The sequence below is a fragment of the Loxodonta africana genome, chromosome 1, assembly GCF_030014295.1.
Source record: "Loxodonta africana isolate mLoxAfr1 chromosome 1, mLoxAfr1.hap2, whole genome shotgun sequence".
Classification (NCBI taxonomy): domain Eukaryota; kingdom Metazoa; phylum Chordata; class Mammalia; order Proboscidea; family Elephantidae; genus Loxodonta; species Loxodonta africana.
Genome location: NC_087342.1, coordinates 157,522,805 through 157,529,333, shown reverse-complemented (window position 1 = coordinate 157,529,333; position 6,529 = coordinate 157,522,805). Strand labels below are relative to the sequence as shown.

At 37.5% G+C, this 6,529-nt stretch overlaps 1 non-coding gene across 1 annotated transcript; it reads left to right on the top strand.

Annotated features, from left to right (window-relative positions):
• The first annotated feature begins 2,308 nt into the window (after positions 1-2,308).
• On the top strand, positions 2,309-2,415 carry LOC111750412 (U6 spliceosomal RNA). Its single transcript, XR_002785546.1, has one exon. It is a non-coding gene; the product is annotated as a U6 spliceosomal RNA (small nuclear RNA).
• Positions 2,416-6,529: the final 4,114 nt, after the last annotated feature.

Sequence of the window (6,529 nt, the reverse complement as noted above, 5' to 3'; positions counted from 1 at the left end):
AACTAATATATAAGAACCTGGAGCATTCTGAATTACTCTTTGCACAAGAATTGTATTTATTAAAGCACACTCCTTTTGGATGTGAAGATCTTTTTGTTTAACTATTGAAGATTAAATCATTGTGCCAGAAGGCGGGGCCAAGATGATGGAGTAGTCAGATGCTTCCTGTGGTCCCTCTTACAATAAAGCCCCTCCAAAAACAAGTGAGTGAATTATCTACAACAATCTAGGAGCTCTGGACATCAAAGGCAAAGTTGAGGAATTGGGCTGAGCAGCAGGGAAAGGGAGAAACAGTTCAGAAGCACCAAAGGGTTGCTAGACCTGACTTGGTGGGAATTGTCATCCTGCAGGCCAGGATCAGGTGATGCCAGTGGTGAGGCAAGCAGTGGTGTTTGGGATGCATTTTCAGCATAGGAAGAGAATGAGTAATGGAGAGTCTACTCATGCCTCCAGAGTCAGTGAAAAGCGTCACTCAATCTGCAAAAGATAAGTACACGCATCTAACTTACCACACAGATCAAAAAACACCATTTTATGAAAAACTTCTCTCCCAATTGCCTGCCCCCTTCCTGCTCTGTACTGGACCAAAGCCACCTTCAGAGAGCACAGCTTCCCCTGGGCCAAAATTAAGACCCATCATGCACCCTGAGCCATTCTACCAGCCTTGGAGAGGGAACAATTTAAAAAACAGGGAAAAAAATAATCTGCTTGCTCCCCTAAGCCAGAAACCCTGGGAAGGAACAGCTCCTTTGCCTGGGCACAGGCATAAGGAGCCCACAGACTTTGAATGCCTTTCACCCCTTGCATAGACTTCTGTGAGCCCATTTCAACAGCGTAGGACTCATTAGCACAGTACAACAGGGTGTATACTTGAAGTCTAATCTCAGGTGCTTCAGCTATATGGTGAAGACACAATCTAGTGACATTTGACTCAATTCTGCCTATTAAGCAGTGTCCTCACCTACCCACATCAGGGGGCTGAGGACTGGTGGCCCCACCCATGCCACCTAGCCACCCGAGACAGGGTCCAAGAATAAGTGGTGCCTCTAGTTTTAACAGCCAACAGCAATGGGTGCCCATAGTCTGGCTGCAAAACCCACCCATTTACAAGGTCTAGGGAACAGGGACACGAGTTCTTCACAGACACTCAGGGCTAGCTGTCAGCCCACTGCCTTGCTCAGCACGTGACTGCCTACTGCAGCCAGATGCCTGTGCCTACAACAATAACCCCTGCCCTTCTAGGACTGTCAGTGAGAACCTGTACCACACACTTGGTGACCAACAACCTGGACTCCTAAGCTGACTCCATACAAGAAAATTAAATGGGCACCTGGGCTTAAGTACCTAATAACAGCATTAACCACCTAGTGACAGGATGTTAGAGCTTTAAAGTTTCCAATAATGAAGCTAGCTCACACAAACAGCCTATTTGGGAATATCAAAACAAAACAAAACAAGAAGCTAGGTCACAATAAGCAAAAATAAAATAAATAGATACAATAACTTATTGATGGCTCAGAGACAACAGTCAATATCAAATCACGTAAAGAGGCAGATCATGATGGCTTCAGCAAGCCCCCAAAACAAAGAATCAAGAAATCTTCTAGATGAAGAGAGTTTCCCAGAATTATTAGACGTAGAATACAAAAGATTAATATACAGAATTCTTCAAGAGATCAGGGAGGATATAAGGCAAAAAGCAGAACAAGCCAAGAAGCACACAGACACAAAAATAGAGGTACTTAAGAAGACTAGAGAAGAGCATAATGACAAATTTAATAGGCTACAAGAATCCATTGACAGACAGCAAACAGAAATCCAGAAGATTAACAATAAAATTTCAGAATTAGACAACTCAATAGAAAGTCATAGCAGCAGAATTGAGGCAATGGAAGTCAAGATTAGTAAGACTGAAGATAAAGTACTTGACACCAATTTATTTGAGGAAAAACCAGATAAATAATTTAAAAATTTAAATTTATTGGCAATGAATATTGCCAGAGATGGCAATATTCATCTCTGACAAAATAGATTTTACAAAAATGAAGAAACCCTAAGAATTATGTGGGACTCTAAGAAAAGAATAACCAACAAGTGATTGGAGTACCAGAACAGGAGGGGATAACAGACAATACAGAGAGAATTGTTGAAGATTTGTTCATAGAAAACTTCCTCGATGTCATGAAAGATGAGAAAATATCTATCTAAGATGCTCAATGAACGCCACACAAAGTATATTCCAAAAGAAAGTCACAAGGACGTATTATAATCAAACTTCCGAAAACCAAAGATAAAGAAAGAATCTTAAGTGCTCGCTTTGGCAGCACATATACTAAAATTGGAACTATACAGAGAAGATTAGCATGGCCTCTGCACAAGAATAACACACAAATTTGTGAAGGGTTCCATATTTTTCTTCCATATGGAGAGGAAGATATGGCGATACAAAGAAATAAAAGTTAGTTTTAAATTTAGAAAAATAGGGGTAAATAATAAGGTAACCACAAAGGAGACAAACTATCCTACTCATCAAAATAAAATACAAGGGAAAAATAGAGACTCAGCAGAAAAAAAATCAACAACAACAAATATGAGGAAAGGACAATATATAAAGAAAATCTACTCAGCACATAAAATAAAGTGGGAAAAAGAAGCTGTCAACACACAAAAAAAGACACCAAAATGATAGCACTAAATTCATACCTATCCATAATTACCCTGAATGTTAATGGACTAAATGCACCAAAAAAGAGGCAAAGAATGGCAGAATGGATTAAAAAACAATATCTGTCTATATGCTGCCTACAAGAGACACACCTTAGACTTAGAGACACAAACAAACTAAAACTCAAAGGATGGAAAAAAAATATATCAAGCAAACAACAATCAAAAAAGAGCAGGAGTGGCAATATTCATCTCTGACAAAATAGATTTTAAAGTTAAATACATCAGAAAGGATAAGGAAGGACACTATATAACGATTAAAGGGACAATAAAACAAGAAGATATAACAATATTAAATATTTATGCACCCAACGGCAGGGCTGCAAGTTACATAAAACAAACTCTATCAGCATTGAAAAGTGAGATAGACTGCTCCACAATACTAGTAGGAGACTTCAACACACCACTTTCGGGGAAGGACAGGACATCCAGAAAGAAGCTCAATAAAGACATGGAAGATCTAAATGCCACAATCAACCCACTTGACCTGGTAGACATATACAGAACACTCCACCCAACAGCAACCAAGTATACTTTCTTTTCCAGTGCACATGGAACATTCTCTAGAGTAAACCACATATTAGGTTATAAAGCAAGCCTTAGCAGAATCCAAAACATTGAAATATTACAAAGCATCTTTTCTGACCATAAGGCCATAAAAGTGGACATCAATAACAGGAAAAGCAGGGAAAAGAAATCAAACACTTGGACACTGAACAATACCCTGCTCAAAAAAGACTGGATTATAGAAGACATTAAGGATGGAATAAAGAAATTCATAGAATTCAATGAGAACGAAAACACTTCCTATCAGGACCTTTGGGACACAGCAAAAGCGGTGCTCAGAGGCCAATTTATACCAATAAATGCACACATCCAAAAAGAAGAAAGGGCCAAAATCAAAGAACTATACCTGCAACTTGAATAAATAGAAATAGAGCAACAAAAGAAACCCACAGGCACAAGGAGAAAACAAATAATAAAAATTAGAGCTGAACTAAATGAAATAGAAAACAGAAAAACAATTAAAAGAATTAACAAAACCAAAAGCTGATTTTTTGAAAAACTCAAAAAAATTGATAAACCATTGGCCAAACTGACAAAAGAAAAACAGGAGAGGGAGCAAATAACCCGAGTAAGAAATGAGATGGGCGATATTACAACAGACCCAACTGAAATTAAAAGAATCATTTCAGTTTACTATGAAAAACTATACTCAAACAAATTTGAACACCTAGAAGAAATGGATGAATTCCTAGAAACACACTACCTACCTAAACTATCACAAACAGAGGTAGAAAAACTAAATAGACCTATAACAAAAGAAGAGATTGAAAAGGTAATCAAAAAACTCCCAACAAAAAAAACCCTGCTCTGGAAGGCTTCACTGCAGAGTTCTACCAAACTTTCAGAGAAGAGTTACCACCACTACTACTAAGGTATTTCAAAGCATAGAAAAGGTTGCAACACTACCAAATTCATTCTATGAAGCCACCATATCCCTGATACCAAAACCAAGTAAAGACACCACAAGAAAAGAAAATTATAGACCTATATCCCTCATGAATGTAGATGCAAAAATCCACAACAAAATTCTAGCCAATAGAATTCAACAACGTATCAAAAAAATAATTCACCATGACCAAGTGGAATTCATACGAGGTATGGAGGGATGGTTCAACATTAGAAAAACAATGAATGTAACCCACCACATAAATAAAACAAAAGACAAGAATCACATGATTTTATCAATTGATGCAGAAAAGTCTTTTGAGAAAGTTCAACACTCATTCATGATAAAAACTCTCAGTAAAATAGCAACGGAAGGAAAATTTCTCAACATAGTAAAGAGCATTTATACGAAGCCAACAGTCAACATCACCCTAAATGGAGAGAGCCTGAAAACATTCCCACTGAGATCGGGAACCAGAAAAGTATGTCCTTTATCACCACTCTGATTCAACATTGTGCTGGAAGTCCTAGCCAGAGCAATTAGGTTAGATAAAGAAATAAAGGGCATCCAGATTGGCAAGGAAGAAGTAAAAGTATCTCTATTTTGCAGATGACACGATCTTAAACACAGAAAACCCTAAGGAATCCTCCAGAAAACTACTGCAACTAATAGAAGAGTTCAGCAGAGTATCGGGATACAAGATAAACATACAAAAATCAGTTGGATTCCTCTACACCAACAAAAATAACATCCAAGATGAAATCACCAAATCAATGCCATTTACAGTAGCCCCAAGAAGATGAAATACTTAGGAATAAATCTTACCAGATATGTAAAAGACTTATACAAATAAAACTACAGTACACTTCTGCAAGAAACCAAAAAAGACATAAGTGGAAGAACATACCTTGCTCATGGATAGGAAGACTTAACTTTATAAAAACGTCTATTCTACCAAAAGCGATCTATACATTTAATGCAATTTCAATCCAAATCCCAAGGACATTCTTTAATGAGATGGAGAAACAAATCACCAATTTCATGTGGAAGGGAAAGAGGCCCCGGATAAATAAGGCATTACTGAAAAAGAACAAAGTAGGAGGCCTTACTTTACCTGATTTTAGAACCTATTATACAGCTACAGTAGTCAAAACAGCCTGGTACTGGTACAACAACAGATACATGGAGAAATGGAACAGAATTGGGAATCCAGACATAAATCCATCCACATATGAGCAGCTGATATTTGACAAAGGCCCCAAAACAGTTAAACGGGGAAAAGACAGTCTCTTTAACAAATGGTGCTGGCATAACTGGATATCCATCTGCAAAAAAATGAAACAAGACCCATACCTCACTCCATGCACAAAAACTAACTCAAAATGGGTCAAAGACCTAAATATAAAATCTAAAACGATAAAAATCATGGAAGAAAAAATAAGGACGTAAGGAGCCCTAATACATGGCATAAACAGTATAGAAAACATTATAAACAACGTAGAAGAAAAACTAGATACCTGGGAGCTCCTAAAAATCAAACACTTATGCTCATCCAAAGACTTCCCCAAAAGAGTAAAAAGACTACCTACATACAGACTGGGAAAAAGTTTTTAGCTATGACATTTCTGATCAGCACCTGATCTCTAAAATCTACATAATACTGCAAGAACTCAACTGCAAAAAGATAAATAACCCAAATAAAAAATGGGCAAAAGATATGAATAGACAGTTCGCTAAAGAAGAGACTCAGATAGCTAACAGATATATGAGGAAATGTTCACGATCATTAGCCATTAGAGAAATGCAGATCAAAACTACAATGAGATTTCATCTCACTCCAACAAGGCTGGCATTAATCCAAAAACCACAAAATAATAAATTTTGGAGAGGCTGTGGAGAGATTGGAACACTTCTCCACTGCTGGTGGGAATGTCAGACGGTACAACCACTTTGGAAATCGATTTGGCGCTCCCTTAAAAAGCTAGAAATAGAGCTATCATACCATCCAGCAATCCCACTCCTTGGAATATGCCCTAGAGAAATAAAAGCCTTTCCCCGAACAGATATATGCACACTCATGTTTATTGCAGCACTGTTTACAATAAAAAAAAAAAAAAAAAACATGGAAGCAACCAAGGTGCCCGTCAATGGATGAATGGATAAGTAAATTATGGTATATTCACACAATGGAATACTATGCAACGATAAAGAACAGTGAAGAATCCGTGAAACAAAACATGGAGGAACCTGGAAGGCGTTATGCTGAGTGAAATTAGTCAATCGCAAAAGGACAAATATTGTATGATACCTCTATTATAAGAACTCAAGAAAAGGTTTTAACACAGAAGAAAA